This window comes from Hippopotamus amphibius, chromosome 1 (genome assembly GCF_030028045.1).
Source record: "Hippopotamus amphibius kiboko isolate mHipAmp2 chromosome 1, mHipAmp2.hap2, whole genome shotgun sequence".
NCBI lineage: Eukaryota > Metazoa > Chordata > Mammalia > Artiodactyla > Hippopotamidae > Hippopotamus > Hippopotamus amphibius.
The window spans coordinates 190,825,125-190,852,440 of NC_080186.1; the positions used below are offsets into that span (position 1 = coordinate 190,825,125).

At 33.0% G+C, this 27,316-nt stretch overlaps 1 non-coding gene across 1 annotated transcript; it reads left to right on the plus strand.

Moving 5' to 3' along the window:
• The first annotated feature begins 7,552 nt into the window (after positions 1–7,552).
• LOC130842480 (U6 spliceosomal RNA) lies at positions 7,553–7,659 on the plus strand. The gene has a single exon (XR_009050450.1). It is a non-coding gene; the product is annotated as a U6 spliceosomal RNA (small nuclear RNA).
• The last annotated feature ends 19,657 nt before the right edge of the window (positions 7,660–27,316 follow it).

The window sequence follows — 27,316 nt, forward strand, 5'->3', positions numbered from 1 at the left end:
ATTAAGAAAATACCCACAACAGGAATGTTTACAAAAAATATTTGCAGTAGGGAAATTGCTTTCAGTACTTTCATTAGTGGATGTTGTCTTGATATCAACATTTTTAAAGCAGATAAATTCCTTCATTCACTAGGAAAGGACTTTAAGTTCTTTCCTAAGTCTACTTAATCTTTAGTTCAACTTTTCTTGGTATAAAGATTATTTCCACATTAAAAAAAAAACTAAATAATTAGTAGGTTAGTGGCCTGGTTGTGCTAGGAATTGTGTAGCTGGTACTGCAAGGGAATTCAAAAAACAATTGCATTATGGTAACAACATATGAATGATATTAATGTAACTGCTTTTGTTGTTTCTGAGAGGTATGAAAATGGTCCAAATATCTTGTTTGTAATGACCATCTTTATAATGGAATATTACCTATTTTCTTTTGAAAAGAATCAATTATTCTTTATGTGATAGCTTAAATTGAATTAAGTGTTCTTTTTAAATCCAAGGCAAATTCTAATTGTATGGTCAGTGAAATAGCTTAGCCAATGGTGAAATATTTTACAAGTACATACAAAGAATTTATTTTTTCTTGGAGTCAGATTTATATTTTATTATCACCATTCTTACATGGTCTATATTTTATTATTATCACTTTCCTCAAAAACTAAACAAGCTTTTTTTTTTTTAATTTTGAGAATTTAGGTTTCTTTTCTTATAAAGGCAATATACAATTCTGGCAGATAATTTAAAAATAAAAAAGTAAAAAGAAAAAAATGACTTATAATTTCAGTTCTTAAAGCACACCCATTGTTTACTTTTTAGTGTATAGTCTTCAGTTATTTTTTCATACATGGGGTTTTTTTTTTAATTTTGGGTTATATTATGATCAGTTCCTAGTATATAGTCTTTCCATTAATCTAGAAGATGATACTTACACAATACTTTAAAAATACTATTTTTGTAACTTTATAAAATATGTACTATTATTTTTTGGTGGGGACAATTCCACATTACTATTTTTTTCCTAAATAGTCTTAGCTAATCTTTCTCTTTCTTTTATCAGACGTAATCCTGCATATTTCTGACAGGTTACAAAAACAATCTAATTAGTATTTTATTGGAATCTCATATCTGCAATTTGTGGAAAGTAAAAAGGCATCTTTATAGGTTTCTTTCTTTCCATCCATGAATACAGTATCTCTCTCTCATATATAAAATATAAAAATGAATCTCCTCCTGAAAATGACCTATATGTCCAATAGAATCTCTCTTATTACACTTTTTGATTAATTTGTCCACAAAATATGACAAGATTACATGCTATTTAAATTTTATTTTCCCTGAAGAGGAAAAAAAGAAGGAACAAAAATAAAAGTGGTATCCTAAGGGAAATTCTTAGAATGTAAATATTTTGAGGAATATGCTGCAACTTCTGGCTAAATTTAAATAAAACCCTCAGGAATTTATAAATGGAAATGATAAATGTAAAGTGGAAATGATAAAAAGAAGGTATAATATTCATCATAGTCTGAAAATCAAATTGAGACAGAGACCTTTTACCTACAACTTTTACTGCTGTATAGTCATCTAAATTCTATTTTATTATTATTATGATTTTTTTCCTAGTTAAAGTCATCTTTGGTGTGATGTAACATCCTTCAGGTTGGATATTATTGTACATGAAACACAAATGAATAATAGCAATATTATATTGTTCAACATAAGGTGGCATTGGTGGTCTTGTGGTTTTCAAATATTAAATTATAGTTGCAGGGATACACAGAAGAAGACACTATTAAAAAGAAAAGGCTCATTACAGATGTGAAAAAAATAGTCATTAAAACTATCCATAAATTAATTCTGGTACAATCCAGGATTTTTAAAATGAGTAGCAATGTACTTTATTGAATTTAAATAGAACTGAAAATCAAATATTGTTCATGATAAGCAGAATTGCTTCAAAATGAAATTAGGATAAGGATAAGGTAGTTGAAATAAAGATAAGAAATCTTGCTGGTTTAAAAAATTATCCATGAATTTTTAGATTTTTATGTCATAAATCCTATCTATTGTGAGTTTAACAGAACTATGTATTAGTTATCAGCATCTCAAAATAGTTTTAGATAGACTCAACAAGGAAAATGAAGGACTGAGCAAGAGAGGACATTCAATTTCTCATGTTAACTGAGTTTACACCTGCAATTTCAAGAGAACAAATGATCAGGCATGCCTGGCATTATTTAGCAGCACAACATATTACAGTGGAGGTGAGAAAGAGCTCAGAAAATGGCCTTGACTGACTAGCTTGCTCAGAAACTTCTATCTACTTGAACAAACAGAAAAATATGAATATCAATAATGCCAACTGGATGATAACTCAATAGTGAGGAGAACCAGATATACTTCATCTAAAAGAATTCATGCAACACTAATGAAAAGGAAAAAAATCAAATATGCATAAATCTCAAAGACTAAGCTGTGAGTAAATGTTTTCTTACTATATCTCCTGTGCCAAGCACTGTTTTCAGAGCTGGAGGATATGGTAATAAATGAGACAGACAAAATCCCTGTTCTCATAGAAACATTTTTGGGCAGGAATGGGGTTGTTGAGGTGTGGAGGGAATTGAGAGTAGAGAACATAGTTAATAAACTACTAAATTATTACTTCAAAAGAACAACAACAGGAAAACAATACGATGATTTTAGATAGTGGTAAGTGGAGAAATGAAACAAAATTGGATGGGAGCAAGAATAATTTGTTCTCGGGCTCAAACAATGTTTCAGGAAATAAGGGTATTATAAATGGTTTTGTAAGCATAGTCCATCTTGACTTTAAGTGCATGCAAATAATTAGGTGCTATTCTGTGGGAATAATTTAAGGTTGTAAAAGTGAGCTTTCGCACAGCGAAAGAAACCATAAACAAGACTAGAAGGCAACCCTCAGAATGGGAAAAAATAGTTGCCTATGAAACAACGGACAAAGGATTGACCTCCAAAATATACAAGCAGCTCATGAAGCTTAATACCAAAAAAGCAAATAACCCAATCCACAAATGGGCAGAAGACCTAAATAGACGTTTCTCCAAAGAAGACATATAGATGGCCAACAAACACACGAAAAGATGCTCAACATCACTCATCATCAGAGAAATGCAAGTCAAAGCCACAATGAGGTATCACCTCACACCGATCAGAATGGCCATCATCACAAAATCTGGAAACAATAAATGCTGGAGAGGGTGTGGAGAAAAGGGAACTCTCCTGCACTGTTGGTGGGAATGTAAATTGGTACAGCCACTATGGAAAACAGTTTGGAGGTTCCTTAAAAAACTGCAAATAAAACTACCATATGATCCAGTAATCCCACTCCTGGGCATATACCCAAAGAAAACCATAATCCCAAAAGAAACATGTACCATAATGTTTATTGCAGCACTATTTACAATAGGCAGGACATGGAAGCAACTAAATGCCCATCAATATATGAATAGATAAAGAAGATGTGGCATATATATACAATGGAATATTACTCAGCTATAAAAAGGGATGAGATGGAGCTATAGGTAATGAGGTGGATAGACCTAGAGTCTGTCACACAGAGTGAAGTAAGTCAGAAAGAGAAAGACAAATATTGTATGCTAACTCACATATACGGAATCTAAAAATGGTACTGATGAACTCAGTGACAAGACAAGAACAAGGACGCAGATGCAGAGAATGGACTGGAGAACTCGAGGTTTGGGGGGGCGGGGGGTGAAGGGGAAGCTGAGATGAAGTGAGAGAGTAGCATAGACATATATATACTACCAACTGTAAAATAGATAGCCAGTGGGAAGTTGCTGTATAACAAAGGGAGTTCAACTCGAGGATGGATGATGCCTTAGAGGACTGGGATGGCGAGGGTGGGGGGGAGTCGAGGAAGGGAGGGAATACAGGGATATGTGCATAAAAGCAGATACTTGAACTTGGTGTACCCCCCCCCAAAAATAATAAATAAAATTTAAAAAAGAAAAAAGTCATGAATGTAAAATAAAATATGCTGCAATTAAAAAAAAAGTGAATAGTGAACTGAGTCATAGAATATAAGCTGAACCTTCCCAGTTGGGTTAATATACTTAATGTATATTATGTATCCTAGTTCCTCCTCACTTTATAGAATGTATTCTCTAGAGACAGGAGGATGCAGAAAGAGAGACACTAGAAATTTTAATTTAGTAACAAAATTGGAATTTAATAATGTTAAAATGTTGGATTTAAAATATTGATCAATGGCTTTTTTGGAATATTTTCAGTTTTAATAAATTGATAAGGTTTCTTCTATATTATGATCTAGGCACTGTACCAAGATTCCTCAAAAATACAATGTTATGAAGGCCTTTAGAGAATTTATAAATCAGTAGAAATGAATGCTAAGAATAGAACAAAGAAAATATCATTGGACAAATACATAGTACTGCTGGTACCTGAGTTGTGATAAAGGGAATCTTTGTGATGTTTCACATTCATGAAGAATGAAATATGACTCCTAAAATATTCCTGATGTGTGTGATATATAGTCAAATAGGAAACACACTAAAAGTTAAACATAAGCATTTAAAAGATTAATAAAAATCAGTCACACATGCTTAATACTGACATATGAACATGCACATGGGATGAAGTATATTTTGAATGTTTATCAAATATATTTCAAAGATTCTGTTGAAAATATTTGATTACTGACCTTACATTATAGTATCTATAATTAAGAATAAGAAATAGGAATGTAAACTCTAGAGACTATTATATAACATGTTCATGAAAATTTGCAAGATCAAATATTACACTAATGGGTTCTTGCTCAAGAGTACTCATAAATAAAACAACAAATTTGTTCTCTTGTGAGGCAGTTTGAACAACAGCTTCATGACTAAAGTCATTAACTGTTTAATATGCTCATTCTTTTTATTTTTTGACCATCAGATTAGTGTCCACAATATGACTTTTAAAACCCCTATATTAATAAAAATGATTTTTTAAGTTATCCTCGTTACTAAAAGTAAAGCATAAACACAGACATTGTGGATGCCAATTAATAATCTCTTAACTATGAACTAATTATATGTCCTAACTATGCAATTTGCATGTACAGTGCTTATACTAATTAGATAATTAGAGTATGTGACTAGAATTGTGCTGCAATATAGTGAAAGACAACATATTTTAGACTGTAAATAAATAAAAAGAAACATAGTCATACAATCTTTTCTTAAATAAGGATAACTGTATCTTTAAAAAAGATTAAATAATATGGTATAAATGATAAAGTTTTTCCAAAGAATCTCTCTGGATTCAGTTTCTGTGGAGATGCCTATAGAAAACAAAATATTAAGCTATACCTCCCACCACCACACACAATATAGGAATTCCAACATTCTCTGTAATATTATCAGGAATACTATCTCTGTAAAGATTATCAGTCACTTTTGCTGTACTCTCTTTGAAAACACATCATCAAAATTGTGATGGCTAAGAAACTCAAAGTCAAGATGGCAGATAGTGGAGACATAAGTTAAGAGCCTTACATTTCTGTAGACAGATAAGTTAGTTACCAATGTACCTACTTTTTCCCACTGATTAAATCCCTGGAAAGTATACATAATTTAATTTTCATAGAACATTGAACAACTGTAAATATGACAACAGAGGAAGGTCCTGAAAGGTAGTCTCAAAATATCTAAGCAATTATTATCAACTGCTGCTGAAGTCATTAGGTGAACAGTTGATGAAGAACTTTATGATAGATCAGGCTTACAACTCCTGAATCTAATAATTATTCTTAAAGCACTAAAATTGAGACAAGTACACCATGTATTACCTAATGTGATACAATATGAACTACACACACTACAATAATATAGTACTGGGGGGGGGGTGGCAGAGAGGGGGACAAAAAAACACCTGAATCTAACTACAAGTTTATAGGCAATATGAAGAATAAAGATTGTTAAACTATCCTATGAAGCTGCAATCAGCCATATCCTGAGTTTGGGAAATTCTAAGGAGTACACAATTAAGGAGCATCAAATATTACATGACATGAAAGAAAAAAATATAGATGGGGAATGGTTATAGAGGAAAGGAAATTTAAGACATGGAGCAACCAAATAAAACATGTGAAACATTTTGATCCTGATTCTATCATCAACTGTAGAAGACATTTTTGAGATAATGAGGACACATTAGAAATTGACCAGGTATTAGATCATATTATAGAATTATTATTTTATAAGATATTATTTTGTTTTGGTTTTGTTTAAACAAAATGCTCTTACCTACTGAGATACATACAGAAATATTTATCTGTAGAGAGATGTGAAGTCTGAGATTTGCTTAAAAATAAAACTGAAAGAAACAAACACGTAAAGAAAAAAGTTTGGTTATGTGTGCTGTGGGGGAAGGGAGATAGACATAATGGTAAAATGTTGGTAATTGTAGTAGGTATAGGAAGCAGAAAAATAACCACTCCCACCACCCAAAGAGGTCCAGATCTTAATCCCTGAAACCTGTGACTATCTTGTTACCCCCGTATGGGGTAATCAAGGTCTCAGGTGGAAGTTTGCTTATCAACTGACCTTGAGATGGGGTAATTATCCTGGAGGACCCTGCAGCAGGGAGGTGTAAGGAAGAGGCGGAGTCAATCAATGTATCATAAGGATCCTTAGAAATGTAAAAGAAAAGCAAAAGGGGGAGAACCAGGGAGTAGCAACATGAAAAAGACTTGGCCTGATGTTGCTGGCTTTGAAAATAGAAAAGTGACACCATGAAGCTGCAGGAGCCTCTCAGTACTTAAAGGACAAGAAAACAGATTCTCCCCTAGAGTCTCCAAGAAGGCAATATGGCCCTTATTTTTAACCCAAAGAGATCCATTTCTGACTTCTCACCTCTAGAACTATTAAAATAATGACCTATGCTGTTTTAAACCACCAGGTTTGTGTTATTTATTTATTTATTTATTTATTTATAGCAGCAGAAAAATTAAGTACTAGGTAATGGGTACATGAGTTTCATTATTCTCCCTACTTCTGAGTTTATTTTAAACTTTCCACAGTAAAACTTTAAAAAAATATTTTAAGATTCTGAAAAGAATTTTCCACTACCAATTTTGTGTTTAAAGTCCAATAGTTCAATAGCAAAAAGCTTAATTTAAGGACATGTGAAATCTAACAAATAATATGCCCAGTTATGAAGATGCCCTTTATATATAATCAGAGATGTCACAATGTAGTGTAATTATTTGAGTAACACGGCATTTTTAAAGAGTGGGGGGAAAAAAGTGGGCAATATCTTCATGACAGATTTGTGGTCACATATTTAAAGGCAAATATACCACATGATGAGATCATCAATTAGTAGATGAGAGAGGATGGTACACTTTATGCCATTCTGTGTTGAATATTTACTGTTAATTTTGGAATTTTGGAAGTGAAGCATAGTTAAAACAACAAATCCCTCTGTAAACACCACATTTTTAGACCAAAAAGTCAAATATGATAACCTATTATTTTCTTAAACTGTAATTTAAGTGCTGGCTTCAGCAGCACATATACTAAAATTGTAACGATATAGAGAAAATTAGCATGGCCCCTGCACAAGAATGGCACACAAATTTGTGAAGCATTCCATATTTTTGATGAACCTATTTACAGGGCAGGAATAGAGTCCCAGATATAGAGCACCGACATGTGGACACAGGGGTGGGGAGGAGGGGTGTGATGAACTGGGAGATTGGGATTGAGGTATATGCACCACCCTGTGTAAAACAAATAGCTAGGGGGAACCGGCTATATAGTGCAGGAAGCTCAGTTCCCAGCTCTGTGGTGACTTATCCAAGAGGCAGGGAATATATGTATACACACAGCTGATTCACTTTGTTGTACAGCAGAAACTAACACAACACTGTAAAGCAACTGTATCCGCATTAAAAAGTAACAATATTATAATATTTTATATAATAAAATTATTCATGAATATTTTCATCTGTCATCATGGTAGACTGTGACTTTTTTGAAGGGTAGGCATTTTTTTTTCCTATGGTCTGAAAAACAATTGTGTCCTCAAAGATACTTAATTTGATTTCAACGCACTTAAGAAAAAAAAAAAAGACTACTTCACAGCACAAAGAAAATGGAGATTACTTAATGATATTTTCCCTTTAAAGTAATTTAAAGGCATTTTAAAGTAATAATAAAAGGTGACGTAGAAGAAAATGCTTTTCTCTAGGGTACCTCAAAAATGGATAAAGTCACCTAAGATGGTTCAAATTTCTGCACAACAGCTCCCCTAAGTAAAGACTATCTGTGGTAAATGTAAACTGTTGTTCAACCTGACAACAAATTTTAATATTCCTGAGGCCTCACACTAGACCCAGTTCACTTTAAGTCGGACCCACTTTGACGCGGACTAGGCCCAGTTTTTAAGCCGGACTCATTCTGACCCCGGAACCGGTTGGGTTTCTAAATTGGACCCAGTCTGACCCCGCAGCGCGTCTGACTTTTTAGTCAGACCCACATAGACTCCAGCCGTTTCTGTACCCAGTCTGGAAAAAGAAGTGCTCACATAAAGTGGGAAGGCTCGTAATGCAAAAGCTTCCAAGCTAAACTCTGGTATCAGAGTTATTTACCTACCGGCTCAGATGCAGCAGAAAAGCGGGGAGCTCAAGCGGCTTAAAGGTACCTCAGCCTGGTTGCTCGTTGTTCCCGAGGACCCTCGGGGGGGGTCTCCTTTGGTCCCTTCTTTTGATACCAGGACTGCTAAGAGATAAACTGAGGTATACTTTAAAATTTAAGAATCTTTTTGAGCGGAAATCTATTTGACTCAGCAGTGCCAAACCTGACGTGGTTACTCGCCCGCCACCTGACAGGAGCTCGCGAGCGGCTTTTCTGGAGAGAACGTAGAAGCAAAGTAAGAAAATTGTTGATTGGCTACAGCTTGTAGGCTCCTTGGCCTTTGAACCTTAGCGTTTTGATTTTGTAACCTTGAGGCGTTTGCAGGCTTCGATTTTGGTTTGCTTACAGTAGGCAGAGCCACATCAGTGAATGTCCTCCCTGTTTAATTAATATAACAGACCAAATGTAACATTAGTTCCTCATCACTGACTTTCAAAGCAGGATTCAGATTTTGCTTTATGCAATCCTAGCCCAAATAAATTTATAGCAAACAGCAGAGGTAAAAGCATTTTGAACTTCTGGAAGTAAGTGATGATAGTGGCTATATTTTATTTGTTTATTTTCTGAATTTGGTCACCTTTCAAGAAAGAAAAAATAAAACAAAACACAGTACTTTTATTATAATTGTCTTATGTCATAATTGTGACTTTTTGTGAGTGAAATTGAAAAAAAAATATTTAAAATTTTACTCTCAGCTAGCTCATTTTACAGGAATAGAAAATCTCACCAAATTAACAGAGGGCAAATGATGAGATATACTTTTAAAACTGATTCTTTTAATGTGCCAATATTAGTAATTCAACTTTTACTAAGAAATTCCATATATAAGCTCTGTATGGTAGCAGTCCAAATGATTCTAATGAAGTAAGCAATGATTTTTTCAAAAAGTATAACTAACTCCTGACTCATAGACGTGAACAGGTTGCTATCTGTAATTTTATAATTGCCTTTACATAATAAAGAGGTATCTTAGTATCCATAATGAACACTCCCTTTGACTGTTGAGGGTAACTTTGATTCATATGAATATCTGAAAGTCTTTTGGAGTCAAATCTACATGCATGTTTCAAACAAACTGCTGTCTCACTGTTGACTCCATGGTGGAACAGAAAGAGACTCTCATTCATCTTTTAAACGACAGACAAACTAGGAATTCACTAAGTAAAATCTTGTTAACTTCTTGTTGACTTTTATAAATTGAGTGATCAGTTTAGGTATAATGGTTTTACACCAAAATAGAAAGCTTTATAATAAAAGAAAAGGACTGATTCTTTTACTTTCATTAAAAAAGGAAAGAAAAAACATGACTACAACTGTCTGAGGAATACAGTGATATAAATGTAGAAACAGTTGTTAAACAAATCACACAGTTACTATCTATTTATATTTTTTCTTTTCTCTCTTTTTCTATCAGCTTATTTCTCTTGATATTGCTATATTTGTCATTAATTTTTATTAATAGAAAAGACCACTGTTGTTATGATGAATATTCTGTTAATTCATTGGACACTACTTTTTTAGTAAATTATGCCTTATATACATCTTACTACAGCATTAATTTTCAAATTTCTTCTTATTTTTTTTAACTATTGTTTTTAGTCTCTGTATGCTCAAATTACTTAACTAAACCCCAATTGATAAAGACTAGGATATCTGCAAGTTTTCAGAAACCAGGATGAATATAATGTCAAATACCAAATAATGATAAATATAATAAATATTTGTCATTACAAAATAATGACAAATATATAAAACATATGACACTATGTAAATATATAAAATATCAAAAGTGTATGTGCTTATTGCTTTAAGAAAAATTTAGAAATGCATCTATTCAGTCAAGCATTATAAACATTTTAGGGCTTTTAAAAATGTGTAGTTAATATTCTTTTATCCCATATCTTTTTACCACATTGTACAGTAAAAGAGGAATCATTTTGGAGAAGGATACAAACCTTTTTGAAATAACGAGTAAATATTCATCTAAGCTATAAAATGAGACACCTCAGAAGAGAGGGTATATAAATATTGGTGTCCTTAGTATATTGCTCATAATCAAAACTGTTAGAGTGATCATCATCTAAGTAGACAGATTAACCTGAAGAGAAAAGATGATTTTGGATAAAGTTCTAAGGAATTCTACCATGTGTGGTTAGGTAAAGGAGGAGGAGTCTTTAAGGAGGCAGAGAAGGAAAACCTGTAGTTGTAGGAGAAAAATTAGAAAATTGTAGTGTCATTAAATTCAAGAAAAAACTCAAGAAGGAGGAAATGGAAAACAGTATCAGCCAAAATTTACTCAACACTGAAGATGTTATTGTCAACTACCTGGAAAATGGTACAAAACTGAAAACCATGAGGGTTACAATCAAGTGGACAAAATAGGTACTAAAATAAAGAATTTTCTGATAAATTGATATATAAAAACGTAAGGTGCCATTAACATTGTCACAAGGATGAAATTTTATAAAATTTTTATGTTTAAAATTTTTAAATATTTAGAGAAAATATAAATCTTCTCTGGAAAGCATTCATTGGGTTTGGTTACATGATGTTGTTTGATTATATTCACGAAAATGGTTGAAGTAAAGTGGTAGGATTTAACTTTCATAGGAAGGGGATTGCAGGATAAAAGAGAGTAAATGGGAGATAAGTGTGTGGAACTTATTTTAAAAATTTGTGAAGAGGAGGAGAGAATTAGAAAATAGTATCATGAATGGCCTGAAATTCCTAATAAGCTTATAAAACGTATAGTAAGGATAACAGACTGAGTATATTAAAAGATCATGATACTTGAGATGTCAGAATGAATAGAAGAAGTAGTCCTCAGAGGCATAGAGATGATGGAGTTGAGAACTGGTTAGGAATTATTGTGGAATAGGAAATTATAGGAGGATGATTTAGGATCTTGGATAGAGAGTATAGGCAAGTGTCAAAGTCTGAAGTGAATGTGTGTGTGTGTCAAGAGAGGTGGGGGAAGGTATTGGATGGTGGTAGTGGTGATGCTAGAGGTTAAAGATAAGAATTGGGGCACATAAAAGCCAAAAATAGTTTAGGTAAATATACTTTATTCCCTGTGGTAGTAATATTTTCTAAGTCATTTGCTATGTATGAGACTTGGCCTTCTAAAGACAACAGTGCATAGTATTCCATATTTTCCATTAATAAAAATAATTGCACAGATATAACCAGAGTTAAGAGTAAAAGCTTAGTTGGAAATATGTTGCTTCTAAAGAAATATCCTCATTTAATTTTCATCTCTATTTGAAAAGTATTAGAAAAAGCAACGATTATTTAAAAAACACTATGGTGTTACCTTTTTATCTCAAAATCATCTTAATTATGGTTCAGATATTGAGCAATATTCAGTGGCTGTCATCACTACAATTTGTTTGACAGCACTGAAACTGCAGAAGGCAGATGAAAAGCTCATAGTCCTGTTATTAGTCACACTGCACAGTTTTACTGCAACATGCATTTTGTCATTTCTGATTTTTTAAAAAATATCTTTTTTTCTTCCCAAACTGACAACCATTAATCAATTTTTAAATGAAGAAACATATTCTACTATTTTATATTATCATTAATTTTTCAAAGAAATGCCAAAGAATATAATATTGTACATATACATGGTTTACCAACCAGCTTAGGATATAAACCACACAACATATTGAAGCTCCTTTAAAACTTCCTAACTAATGTCTTTCCTCTTCATTCCTCCTTCCCCAAAGGATGGTATTATAACATTTTCATGTGTTCTCAAACTTCTAATACATATGTATGTATCCACAAACATTTTTTATTTTTGCATTGTAGATTTTGAAGTTAAATACTTTATAACAAATAGTTTTGTGTAATTTGTTTTTTCAGTTCATTAATGACATTCATCTGTTGATAACATAACTCATTTAAAATTTTATTAATTATTAGCACTTTATTATACAGTTTACCCTTGAACAATGCTAGGTTTGGGGCACGGACTCCCCACACAGTTGAAAATCTGCATATAACTTTAGACTCCCCAAAAACTTTACTAATAGCCTATTGTTGACTGAAAGCCTTACTGATAACATAAGCAGTCGATTAACACATATTTTGTATATGTATTATATACTGTATTCTTACAATAAAGTAAGCTAGATAAAGAAAATGTTATTAAGACAGTCATAAGAAAAAATGCGTTTATAGTACTGTGTTGTATTTATTGATACCATAAATTTACATCATCTATTTACAAAATGAATTGTTTATCAGTACTTATATCAATATTGTCTTATATGATACAAAATACTACATATATTATATGTATTATTAACAGTAGACATCAAAAATGAAAAGATGTGAAAAAGAAATTCATATTTATTTACAAGTATAACAAGTCATGCATTGATAACAAAGAAGAAGCAATATGCTTTCTTTATGGTTGCCTAGCCTATATGCTAATGAATAAATCATTGAACATTTTTATAGCATACAGTGTTAGTCATATTCATAATATACTATTGGAAACATTGTTTCATTTCTTTAAAAAAAGCACTTACATGGGATGATAGGCTGGTTTGTAGTTTCTCCAATTTTGAGGGAGAAGCATATGCTACAGTAATGTAATTGAAAGCAAAGTTATAAAACAGCAAGGAAACTAACCCATTATTAGTTTTATATTAAATATCACTTACTTTATGCTCATATAGGATAGGCTATCCTCTTCAATACAAGTCTTGTACACAATGGTCTACACATTGAAAACTTAGGTAATGAGATAGTGATGCAAAAATGTCTCATACATTTTTTTGATGTACAGTTATTAGATCTTCACACAAAGCCACTCACGCACGTATACAACAGGTAGGTTTATTAACTGTATGGCATCATTATTATTTACTGTTCATTAAGTGGAAGTGGATCATCATAAAGATCTTTATTCCCATTCTCTTCATGTTGAGTAGGCTAAAGAGAAGGAGGAGGAAGATGGGTTGGTCTTGATATTTCAGGGCTGGCTGAGGCAGAATTGGTGGTAGTTTGGAAGGAGAGGCAGGAGAGGTAGACACACTCAGTGTAAGTTTATGGAAATACATTGTAATTTCTGTCTGACTTTCTTGTTTTTTCATTTCCCTAAAAATATTTATATAGGTACACATTCCTCTTCCACTGTTTGCTTTAGTTTTAGTGCCCCTATCATAGAAGGATCCATGTCATAAACAACGTCAAAAACAGTCTTGAAAAGTCAGAACACTTCTGCCAGGTTGTCTAATGTCAATTAGTTTTCTGGCACTGCTTCTACATCTTCTTCCTCCTTGTCTGGCACTGGTTTAGAATACTTACCTCCATCAAGTTGTCTTCTGTTAATTTCTCTGTTGTGGTGTCTATTAGCTCTTGAATTTCTCTGAGATGCTTCACCACCCACCTTTTTTGACCGTGTCCACAGTCTCTCTCATGATTTTCTTGATTGACTCTCTCGGAATTCTGTGAAACCAGCACAGCATCTAGACAGTTTTCTTTGATAGGAATTTATTGTTTTGGGCTTGATGGCTTTCATGGCTTTTACTGTTAACAACGATGGCATCGTCAGTGGTGTAACTTTTCCAGACTTTCATGATGTTCTTTCCACTGGGATTTTTCCCACAGCATTGACAATCTTCTCCATAGAATGCTGTCTTTAATGAGCCCTAAATGTCCTTATGACCCCCTTATCTAGAGGCTGATGTAGCAATGTTGTGTTTGTGGGCAAGTAGATCACTTCGATGTCTTTGGTGTTGAAGTCATGAAATTCTAGGTGGCCAGAGACATTGTCCAATATCAAAGAACTTTAAAAGGTAGTCCCTTACTGGCAAGGTACTTTCTGACTTCAGGGAGGAAGCATCAGTGGAACCAATCCAGGAAAAGTGTTTTCATTGTCCAGGCCTTCTTGTTGTAAAACCAAAAGACTGGCAGCTGGTGTTTTTCTTTTCCCTTCAAGGGTAGGGGTTAGCAGCTTTATAAATAAGGGCAGTTCTGATCATAAACCCAATTGCATTTTCACAAAACAGTAGATTTAGCCTATTCCTTCCTGCCTTAAATCCTGGTGTTTGATTCTCTTCCTTACTAATAAATTTGTCCTTTGTGGCTTTTATTTATTTTTTCCAGAATAGAGCACTTTTGTCTGCATTAAAAACCTGTTGATGCAGATATTTTTTCTCCTCGATGATTTTCTTAATGTTTTCTGGGAACTTGTCTACCACCTCTTGGTTGGCAGAAACTGCTTCTCCTGTTATCTTGACATGTTTTTAAGCCAAACCTCTTTCTAAAATCATTAAACCATCCTTTGCTGGCATTAAATTATCCATCTGTTGATCCCTCACTTTCCTTTTGCTTTAAATTGCCATATAATGACCTTACTTTTTCTTGAATCATATTAGAGTCTATAGGTATCCTGCACCCACAAGGAATCTGTACTCAATACAAAAGTAAAAGATATTTCACAAAAAAAATGCCTGCTGGTGTACCTGCAGTGACTACTTGACACATTTCCTTTCCTTTTTTTACAGTGGTCCTTATGCTGAATTTTTTATCTTGAAATGATAGGCAACTACATCTGAAAACCTCAATCTTTGGTTCATTTCAAGCAAGTTAAACTTTTTCTTGTAACGTCTTGACTTTGCTTCTTAGGAGCACTTCCAGCATCACTAGTGGCACTCTGTATGGGTTCCATGGTGTTATTCGGGCTTTTCTATATTGCACTAAACATGATGAAAAATGCACAAGAACCTCGAGAGATCACTTTTTTACTGCAATACACAATTTACTGGAGAGACAGACTACTCCCATGGAGATGCATCAGGCAGTGTTTTAAGCTGACACAACACTTGAGTTCAGCACAATAGCAACTGGTGATGGCTTCAAAATTATTGCAGTAGTACAGTATGTACTACAGTTAATTTTATGCAGTTATTGTTTAATACTGCATCTTTACTTTGTGTATATTTCTGTTGACTGTGAATGGTGCCATGTATGGTCTGTAAGGATATGCATGTTTGTTTTGATAAATTTTAACTTTTTATAATAGATTTGTGTGTATTTTATGGTAGTAAATGGTAAGATAGACTAGTGTTGACATATATTTTATTCATTCATGACATACCTTTTTCTTAATTTTAAAAATATTTTTGGGCCATATAGTTTGTGAGTTTTTTCAGATTGTTACAAGCCTCGAAAAAATTTCCAAATATATTTATTGAAAAAATATGCATATTCATAGACCCATGAAGTTCAGACATGTATTATTCAAGTGTAAACTGTGCTGTTAAACCATGATTCCATTACAGATTTTTCTGGCAGTGGACATTTGGGTTGTTTCCAATTTTTTCAGTCCTGTAAACAGTGTTGCCATAATATTATTGTAAGTGTCTACTTCAGCACATATGCAGATGTGTCTGTTAAGAATATATAAAAGGAAAGAATTTCTGCAGTGTGAAGGTACAATCATCTTTATTAAATACACCAACATGACTGTATTTCTTTGTGCTGCTCGCTAATAATAATACTAATCTATTATTATAAATAATATAAATAAGATTTATAAATATGACATAATTTAATATATAAATATAAAATTATAATTTTATTATATAAAAATGTGTCCATTGATAGATGAGTAGAGAAAGAAGATATGGTATGTATGTGTGTGTGTGTGTGAATATTAATCAGCCATAAAATGAATGAAATCTTTCCATTTGGAACAACATGGATGGACCTAGAGGGTATTATGCTAAGTGAAATAACTCAGAGAAAGATGAATACTGTATAATTGATTTCACTGATATGTGGAATCTAAAAAAACAAATGAACAAAAATAACAAAAGGAAAAAAACAGACTCGTAGATATTGAGAACAAACAGGCAGTGGGCAGAGCTGAGAGGGGTAGGGGGATGGGTGAAATAGGTGAGAAAGGATAAGAAGTATGAACTTCCAGTTACAAAACAAATGAGTCACAGGGATAAAATGTACAGCACAGCGAATAAATTAAAAGTATTATATAATAATATTAGTAGTAGTAGTAGCTTGTGATTTTTTAATAAAGATGTTCTGAATACCAAACCTTTTCATGTATATAGCAAGATTCTTCTCCTAGTTTGTTGCTTGTTTCTCCTAATTTTTTTGTTTGTTTTTTTTAATACAAACACAGAAATTTTTCATTTTAACATGGTTATATTTATGTATTTTTCTTCCTTGTTTTTGTTTTTGAGTCTTCTTTGAATATCCTTTGGAAACTAAAATTTAAAAACTTATACACTACTGTTATATTTTGCTTGATATATTTCAGCCTTGAATTTATCTGAATTAATTTTGAATGGCCTAAAGAATTTATACAGTAAACTAAGCAGTTTTTTTTTTTCCAAATAGCTCAAACTATACCACCTATCCTGATTGGTCAAAACCATCTCCATTACACAGCAAATATTCATTCAACTTTGAGCCAAATTCTAGGCTTTCTACTTTGATCATTTCTCATCTTTGTTTATCCCAGTGTAGTGCAACACTTTCCTATTAACTCAAATTCATTAATGTTTTGACATTGACTAAGGTAATAATTATGAACAAGACTATGGAGCCAAAAGGTCCAGCGTTCACTGGTCTGGCCTATTCCACATATATTTTAGCATGATGTTTTTAAGTTTCATGACTATAACTAGTTGGTACTGCAAATGTAATTACACTAATTTTATAGGTGAATTTGGAGAGAAATGCTGTGTGTTTGATACAAAATAGACCCATATCTTATATGGCACGCCTCTCCTTCTTCCCATTCTTTGTCCTCCTTTGTCTCCTCTCTCTTTTTCTTCTCTACTGTAATGTCTTTTCATAAAATTTTATATTGTTTTTCAAAAATATTTTGCACAACTTTGTTCACTGTAGTCATAAAAACAATATTTTTATTTTTTTAAGTGCTATTTTCTTCTATTACGTTGCTTCTATTTTTGTTTCTGTTATATTGGAAAATAATTCATTCTCTATATTGATTTTATAATTGATTGCATATTGACCTAATGAATTCAAATACATTGTCTAGAGAGTCTATTTAATTTTCTATAGGAATAATGAAAATATCTGTAAGTAATAAGTTTCTCTTTCTTTCTATAGCTTATAATTTTAATTTATTTTCCTTATCCTTTTGCTTTACTTAAGCCTTCAAATAAAGTATTGAAAAGCACTGATGAAAACACTCAACCATGCTTTTTTATTCTTTATTTAAAAATAAATACTTTATTTGAAACATTGCTGATGGATTTATGGAAGATACATTTTATTCAATTTGGAAATCTCAGGTTTTTGCTTAGTCTGCTAAAATTTCTTTTTCATAAAAATAAAATATGTACTGAATTTTCTAATTACATTACGATTTCTCTTTGAGGCATAAATGATTTAAAGTATTAATTTTCTAGATGTTTGCTTTTGAAATTTTTCATAGTTAACTTATTTTTTTAGTTAACGGAATTTTTTAAAATCACAAAAGGTGATCTCTATAAAGTCTTTGAAAATTGCTGTCTTTCTTTAATGCTTAGAATGTGGCCTTTTTTTTTGAATGACTGGGTTTATGGTTAATTTGTTGGCATCTTGTTGAACTCTGCTAATTTTTTCCTTTATATTTTAAGACTATAACATTAATTTTTTACATTTGTTAAAAGATCGAGAGAGATTTAGAAATTATCATATGATAATAAAATATATAATACATGCCCCAAATTATATATGTTATTATAATATGATGATGCTCTGCTTGAAAGCTTGAAACTATATTTTGTCTAATAGTAATCTGGCTATACCATTTGTTTTCATTGCTATTTCACTAGTAAAATTTTCTTTTATCTTTTTAGTTCTAGTCATTTTTTGACAGTATAATTATGTTTATAAGTAGTGCAGAGTTGTTTCTGTTTCTTTTTGTTTGCTCCTATGACTTCTGTCTTTTAACTGAAAAATTTAATCCATTTACGTGTATCAAAATTATGAATGCTTTTGACTTGTTGCTAAAATTTTATTGTTATCCTGTTATTTTCTACTAATCTCTTTTGTTGCTATCTTTAGATTTAATAAATTTTTCCTTTTTTCCCCTCTAATGTTCTTAAAACTACATACTATATTTTTAAGTTTTTATGCTTAACATATATATACACATAAAACATATATGTGTGTGTATATGTGTTGACATAGCGTATGTGTGTATGTGTATGCACATACACACATACGCATTCACCGCTAATTCCATTAGTCTTAAGAAGTATATAAGGATATTCGAACCTTAGAACTTCTCAGAACTAAAAGCTGTTTTTGTTTTACATGTTGTTGCTATCTAATATTTTACAATTTATATTTCACTCCCAACATATATTGGATATTATTAGTGTTTTTATTTACCATGTTTAAACTACATACATATTTATCAATTTCTTTGCTCACTATTTCTTCTTTATTTTTTTTAATTGAAGTATAGTTAATTTACAATGTTTCAGGTGTACAGCAAAGTGATTTTGTTATACATTATATATCTCTATTCTTTTTCAGATTCTTTTCCAGTCACTATTTCTTCTTATGTTTCATACCTTCTTTCTTTTCTTTATATTATTTTACTTTTCATTTCCTAAAGCAAATTCTTTAGACATTTATTTAGTGAGTATTCATAAGTGCTAAACTCTATCAATTAATATTTGTCTAAGTTCTCTTTATTTCATTTTTTTATTAAATGAAAATTAAATGGCTATAAAATTAGGGATGGACAATTACATTGTCTCTGTATTATTAAGAGCTTTTCCCCACAGTTCTTATTATTCTATTCTTGTCATAGTCTATTCTTGTAATTGATAGTCTGCTGTCAGTCTGATCATCATAATTTCTACTTAAATTGCCTTTCCTTCATGGCTGATTTCAAATCTTCTTTTTGAAAGAGGAGTTTTTAAAGGTGGTGACACAGGAGGTTCCTGAACTCCCTTTCTCCCACAAACATTAAACATACAGCTATACATGGAGCACTTCTCTCTGAAAGAAATCCAGAAACTGAGTGACTCCTATACATTGGATGAACAAGAAAAGACCCATATCAAAAGAGGTAGGAAAGTCTGGGTTTTCCAGATAAGTAAAAGCTGAAGGAGTTCATCACCACATGGCCAGCCTTATAAGAAATATTAAAGGGACTTCTTCAAGATGAAGCAAAAGAACACCAATTAGTAAAAGGAAAACATATGAAAGAATAAATCTCACTAGTTAAAAGTAAATATATAGTTAAATTCAGAATATTCTAATGCCATAATGGTGGTGGGTAAATCACTTATAAATCTAATATGAAAGTTAAAAGACAAAATTAGTAAAAATATAAAATAATCTGTTAATGCATACACAAAGTAAAAAGCTGTAAATTGTAACACTGAAAGCATAAAACATGGGTGAGCAATGGTAAAAATACAGAGCTTTAGTATGTTTAGAACTTAAGTAGTTATCAGCTTAAAATGGACTATTAAATTTTATAAATAGTTTTATGCAAACTTCATGGTAACCACAAAGCAAAAATCTGTAGTAAAAGCAACAAAAGAGAAAGGGAAAGAAATCCAGGAATGCCACAGATTTGAGATGTGTGATGAAATCATCAAATCACAAAGGAAAAAATCAAGAGAAGGAGAAAGTAACAAAGAAATTAAAAAACAGCCAGAAAACAATTAACAAAATGGCAATGTTAAGTCCATACCTGCCAATAAACACTTTAAGTAAATAGTTTAAATTCTCCAATCAATAGACATAGAGCCTCCTTCAAGAAACAAGAAAAATCTCAAATAAACAGTAACTTTATACTATAAGGAACTAGTAAAAGAAGAACAAATGAAGTCCAAAGTTAGTAGGAGGAAGGTAATTACAAAGATCACAATGGAAATAAGTTAAAAAGAGATTGAAAAGACAATAGAAAAGATCAGTGAAACCAAGAGCTGGTTCTTTGAAAAGATAAAAGTAACAAACCTTTGGATAGATTCATCAAGACTAAATGAGAGGCACTGCCTCCCCCTGCACGTGGCGGCTCGTCTTTTGTCCCCAGCGCTCCCTGGGACCCCGCCACCGGCCACCATGGCACCCGGCCAGCTCACCTTATTTAGTGTCTCTGACAAAACCGGCCTTGTGGAATTTGCCAGGAGCCTAGCTTCCATTGGCTTGAATCTGATTGCTTCTGGAGGGAGGGCAAAAGCTCTCAGAGATGCTGGTCTGGCAGTCAGAGATGTCTCTGAGGTAACTGGATTTCCTGAAATGTTAGGGGGGGCATGTGAAAACCTTGCATCCCACAGTCCACGCTGGTAAGTGGTTGATACCTTCAATTTAAAACAATCAGTACAGGGGCTTCCTAGGTGGTGCAGTGGTTAAGAACCTGCCTGTCAATGCAGGGGACACAGGTTCCAGCCCTGCTCCAGGAAGATCCCACATGCCCTGGAGCAACTAAGCCCATGAGCCACAACTACTGAGTCCATGTGCTGCAACTACTGAAGCCCACGTGCCTAGAGCCCGTGCTCCACAAGAGAAGCAATGGCAATGAGGAGCCCTCGCACCACAACGAAGGGTAGCCCCCATTCACCGAAACTAAAAGAAAGCCCGTGCACAGCAAAAAAGACCCAACACAGCCAATAAAATAAATAAATAAAGAGAAAAAAAAAAGAAACATTAGAACAGTCAGTGCAAATGCTGGAGAGGGTGTGGAGAAAAGGGAACTCTCCTGCAGTGTCGGTGGGAATGTAAGCTGGTACAGCCACTATGCAAAACAGTTTGGAGGTTCCTTAAAAAACTAAAAATGGAACTACCATATGACCCAGTAATCCCACTACTGGGCATATACCTAGAGAAAACCATATCCAAAAAGAAACATGTAACATAATAATGTCGTTGCAGCACTAGTTACAATAGTCAGGACATGGAAGCAACCTAAATGCCCATCAACAGATGAATGGATAAAGAAGATGTGGCACATATATACAATGGCATATTACTCAGCCATGAAAAGGAATGAAATTGAACTATATGTAATGAGGTGGGTAGACCTAGAGTCTGTCATACAGAGTGAAGTAAGCCAGAAAGAGAAAAACAAATACCATATGCTAACTCATATATATTGGAATCTAAAATAATGGTACTGATGAACTCAGTGACAGGGCAAAAATAAAGATGCAGATGTAGAGAATGGACTTGAGGACATGGGGTTGAGGGGCGGGAGGCAAAGGGGAAGCTGGGACAAAGTGAGAGTTGCATAGACATATTTACACTACCAACTGTAAAATAGATAGCTAGTGGGAAGTTGCTGTATAACAAAGGGAGATCAACTCGATGATGGGTGATGCTTTAGAGGCCCTGGACAGGGAAGGTGGGAGGGAGTCGTGGGAGGGAGGGGATATGGGGATCCATATCCATTTATGTGTAAATACAGCTGATTCATTTTGGTGTACCTCAAAAACTGGTACAAGAGTGTAAAGCAATTATATTCCAGTAAAGAGCTTAAAACAAACAAACAAAAAAACTGGACCTGGAAAATAAAATAAAATTAAAAAAAAAAAGACTAAATGAGAGAGGACTCAAATAAAATCAGATCTGAAGGAGATGTTACAGCTAATATCACAGGAATGGAAAGGATCATAAGAGACTACTATGAACAATTATATGCCAACAAATTAGACAACCTAGAAGAAATGGTTAATTCCTAGAAACTCACAACCAATCAAGACTGAATCATGAAGAAATACAAAATCTGAACAGACTGTTTACTGTTGTAGTAAGGAGATTGAATCAGTAATCAAAAGTCTCCCAACAAACTAAAGGCCAGGACCAGACAATTTCACTGGTGAATTCTACAAAACATTTACAGAAGAATTAATGTCAGTTTTTCTCAGACTCTGACATCTTATGGAACCTGGGAATATTCCAGATTCATTTAATGAGGCTAGCATTTCCATGACACTAAAGCCAGGTAAGGACAATATAAGAAACGAAAGCTAAAGGCCAATATCCTTGATGAATATAGATGTGAAAATTGTCAACAAAATGTTATCAACTGAATTTAACAGCACACTAAAAGGATCATACACCATAATTAAGTGGGATTTATTGCTAGAAATACTTGTAAGTCATATATGAGTTAATATCCAAAATATATAAAGAACTCTTACAACTTAATAGGAAAAAACTAGCAATTTGATTTTAAAATGGGCAAAGGAACTAAACAGACATTTTTCCAAAGAAGACATTCCAAAGAAAACATACCTGGCCAACAGTTACATGAAAAGGTGTTCAATACAATCATCAAGGAAACATAAATCAAAACCGCAATGAGCTATCACATCATGCCTGTTAAAATGACTATCAAAAACGCAAGAGATAACAAGTGTCAGTAAGGATGTTGAGAGGAGGGAATGCTTGTGCACTGTAGGTGGGAATGTTAATTGGTGCAGCCACTATGGAAAGCATTATGCAGGTTCCTTAAAAATTTTAAATTAGAACTACCTTATGATCTATCAGTTCGATTTCTGAAAATAGAATCTTGAAGATATATCTGCATTCTCATAGTCATTGCAGCATTATTCACAATAACCAAGGTATGTAAACAACCTATGTGTTTGTTAAGGGATGGCTAGATTTGGTATATGTATCCAATGGAATATTATACAGCCATGAGAAAGAAGAAAATCCTGCCATTTGTGACAACATGGTTGGAGCTTGAGGGCATTATGCCACGTAAAATAAGTTAGACAATGAAATACAAATACTGTGTTGTATCACTTATGTGTGGAATATAAAAGCCAAATTCATATAAACAGGCAGCATGGTTACCAGGGTCTTGGGGGGTGTGGGAAATGGGAAGATGTTGCTCAAAGAGCACAAACTTCCAGTTAAAAGATGAATAAGCTCCTCTGGGGATCTAATGTACAGCTTGGTCATATAATTAGAAACACTGTATCATATACTTGAAATTTGAAAATAAAATACACTTGACCTTTGAGTAGTCTGGTGCTTAGGGGAACCAACCTTCCACGCAGTCAAAATCCATGTAAAACTTAAGCTGGCCCTTCATATTCATGGTTCCTTTGTATCGAAAGATCCACATCCACAGATTCAACCAATGGTAGATCATATAGTACTGTAGTATTTACTGTTGAGAAAAATCTTTGTATAAGTGGACCCATGCAATTCAAACCTGTGTTGTTCACGGGACAACTGTATAATTATGTCTTTGGCACCTTAATTTTTATTTCTATTTATATAAATATTCATTATGTATTCTTTGTGCCTTTTAATATATTGACACACCTTTCGTTAATTCTGGGAAATTGTTGCCTGTTATCTCTCTGAATGCTGTCTCTTTTCCATCTTCTTGTCTGTTTCTCTAAAACTACTATTAGCATTCTTAAATCTTTTCTGTCTCCTTTCCATGTTTTTTAATTTTTATTTGCTGTTGATCTTCTATCTGTGCCAATCTAGGTAATTTCTTCTCTTTTGTTTTGAGCTTACTAACTTAGTTGTATCTAAACTGTTTATCTGATCCACTGATTATATAATTTCAGTAATCGTATTTGTAATTTCAAGAAGTTTGATAATTTAAATAATATGCTTCATAATTTGGGGGGACTTGTTCTATTTTCTTCCTTTTCATATGCTTATTTTTATCATTATCCACTAAAACTTAAAGATATATTCTATATTCCAAAATCCTCATCTGAAAATTCTGGGAGTCTTAAGTCTTCTCAGTCTTTCACTGTACCACGTTAATTTTTGTGTTGACTAATTTTATATTGTGTGTTAATATCTTTGTGCAGTTCTAGTTGAGGGTCATTGTACAAATAAGTTGTCTTTGCTTTTGCTTGGTGTCCCAAGCATCTTCAAATCTATAAACTCATGAAAGTGTAGCTTTTTAGTTACAATTTCATGGTTAAACATACAATTTTTCTTTTTATATTCTTCTCCTGGCAGTAGATGTCTCTCTGCCAGCATTATTCTGGCATTTTAGTTCTGACTTCCCACTTTCATGGACCCCTCCCACCCCCACAAGGTTTCAATTCATGTACTGATGCAGCCATTAATATCCAAATTCTTGAACACAAATGTTGGGGAAAATTCTGAAGTTAACTACACATTTACTTCTAATTAACCACCTTAGTCTTGGCTTTCTTTTTATTTTGGTACCTAGAGATTTTCTTTACTTTCTTGTGAGCTAACTCATATAGTTGAAGGAATATTTATAATATTTTAAACCAGCATTCCTAAGTGTCTTTTATGAGGAGGTCATTTGGATTATTTATTCTGTCATATCATTTAACAGTCTTTCTCAATGTGTGTGTGTGTGTGTGTGTGTGTGTGTGTGTATAATTGAACATTTTTACTGATCGATAGGACCGGTATTGACTTAACTGTTGGAAAAAAATCACTACAGCTCATACATGCTAATATGCATTATTTACTGAGAGCACATATAGGAGATATGTGTGGTATATACAAGATACACTTTTTTCCCAGTTTATGCTTTGCAAAGGACATACAAGTATAATGCCTTCTTCCTATAGAAATGATTATGCACTAGAAAATTTATAATTTGTAGTGACTTAAGTAGGTGAAAAAAGGCAAATGGGCTTCAAATGTCGCTTTGAACTTTACTTATTTTAAAGATTGTGTCTTAATTTGGGAAAGAGCTCCTCATGGATTCTTAAAGAAGCCTTTGGGAGGTAGACACTGATTATATACAGAACACCACCTGTAAAATTGAGACAAAAAGATTACCCCTATTTCAGTTCTAGAAAAAGGAATATTAATAAAAGCCTTTTATGGATAGTACAGAAATGAGTATTTGATCTCTTCTACAATGTCTAAAATCATTTTTAATGGAAAGCGTTGCTTAAGTGAGAGAAAAAATAATATGGCAAAGATTAATATCTTACAATGACTATACAAAATTTCTCTGAGTGCTTCTTTATTTCTTTTCCATTTTCTTTTATTTTATTTCCATTTGCTCCTAAATCACTAATCACCTAATTTCCAAAAGCCACAGTCAATACTGAAGTCATTTACTAGCCTGATAGTCTGAGTATCATATGCCACATTACATAACTATATACGCCAATATAATCAAAATCTTAATGAAACCCAATTAAGCTGTCTGTGCTGTGGCTCTTCAGGTATCTTGTCTCTTTATTATAGAAGTCAATCTCATTTGTTAAGCCCTTTATAAATTTGAACTAAGCCAAGAAATATTTAGCTAAATGTTTTATTGAGATCTTGGGAAAATAAACCAATTATTTTCTCTATATTCTTAATTTTTTTTCCCTATTCCCCTCAACCTGTTGGGTTTTTGTTTGTTTGTTTGTTTGTTTGTTTTGTTTGTTTTTGTTCAGTTCTGTGTTGTGTAAAATTCAAGTTGGGTTGATTTTTACTATTGTGAGAAATATATGTACACATGAGTGATAAAATACATGTGTAATTTAAATAATAAGTATTGATATATAACCATCACCTTGTTCAAAAAAAGAGAATATTTCTGGCATCCTTGAAGCTTCTTATTGTTCCTCTCCCAAAATATTTCTTCCTAAAAAAATTATCACTCTCCTGGTCTCTGTTATAACAATCTCTTGCTTATCTTTTTTATTTTACTATGTATTTACCCATTTATAACTCTTAGTTTGCCTGGTCTTGAACTCTGTATAAATTAACTCATACTATATATAATTGTGTGCCTTGCTTCCTATGGTAAATATTGTGAGCTTGTTTTATATTGTTGCACATTTCCTGTATTAGATAGGGTTCTCCAAAAAGCAAAAACAAATGTGTATATAGATGGAGAGAGAGAGAGGAAGAGAGAGAGATTTATTAGAGGAATTGGCACACACAATTATGGAGGTTAAGAAGTCCTATGATGTACAGTCTGCAAGCTGGAGAACCAGGGAAGCAGGTGATGTAATTCAGTCCAAGTCCCAAGAGCCAGGGCAGCCAATGGTCTAAGTCCCAGTCTAAATCCAAAGGCCTGAGAACTAGGAATGCTGACTTCAAAGGGCAGAATATAGATGTACAAGTTCAAACAGAGAGAAAATTTGCCCTTCCTCTGCCTTTTGTTCTGTTCAGGCCCTGAAGGATTGGATAATGTCCACCAGCATTGCTGATCTTTACTGTCTAAGAATTCAAATGGTAATCTCATTTGGTTCCATGTCCTGGCTCTTGTAAATAGTGCTGCAAAGAACATTGGTGTGCATATATCTTTTCAAATTTTTAGTTTCTTAAGGAACCTCTATACTGTTCTCCATAGAGGCTGTACCAATTAACATTCCCACCAACAGTGTAGGAGGGTTCCCTTTTCTCCATACCCTCTCCAGCATTTATTGTTTGTAGATTTTTTTTTTTTTTTTTTTTTGATAATGGCCATTCTGGCCGGTGGAGGTGATACCTCATTGTAGTTTTGATTTGCATTTGTCTAATAATTAGATATTGAGCATCTCTTCATGTGCTTTTTGGCCATCTGTATGTCTTCTTTGGAGAAATGTCTGTTTAGATCTTCTGCCCATTTTTTGATTGGGTTGTTTGTCTTTTTGATATTGAGCTGAATGAACTGTTTGTGTATTTTGGAGATTAATCCCTTATCAGTTGCTTCATTT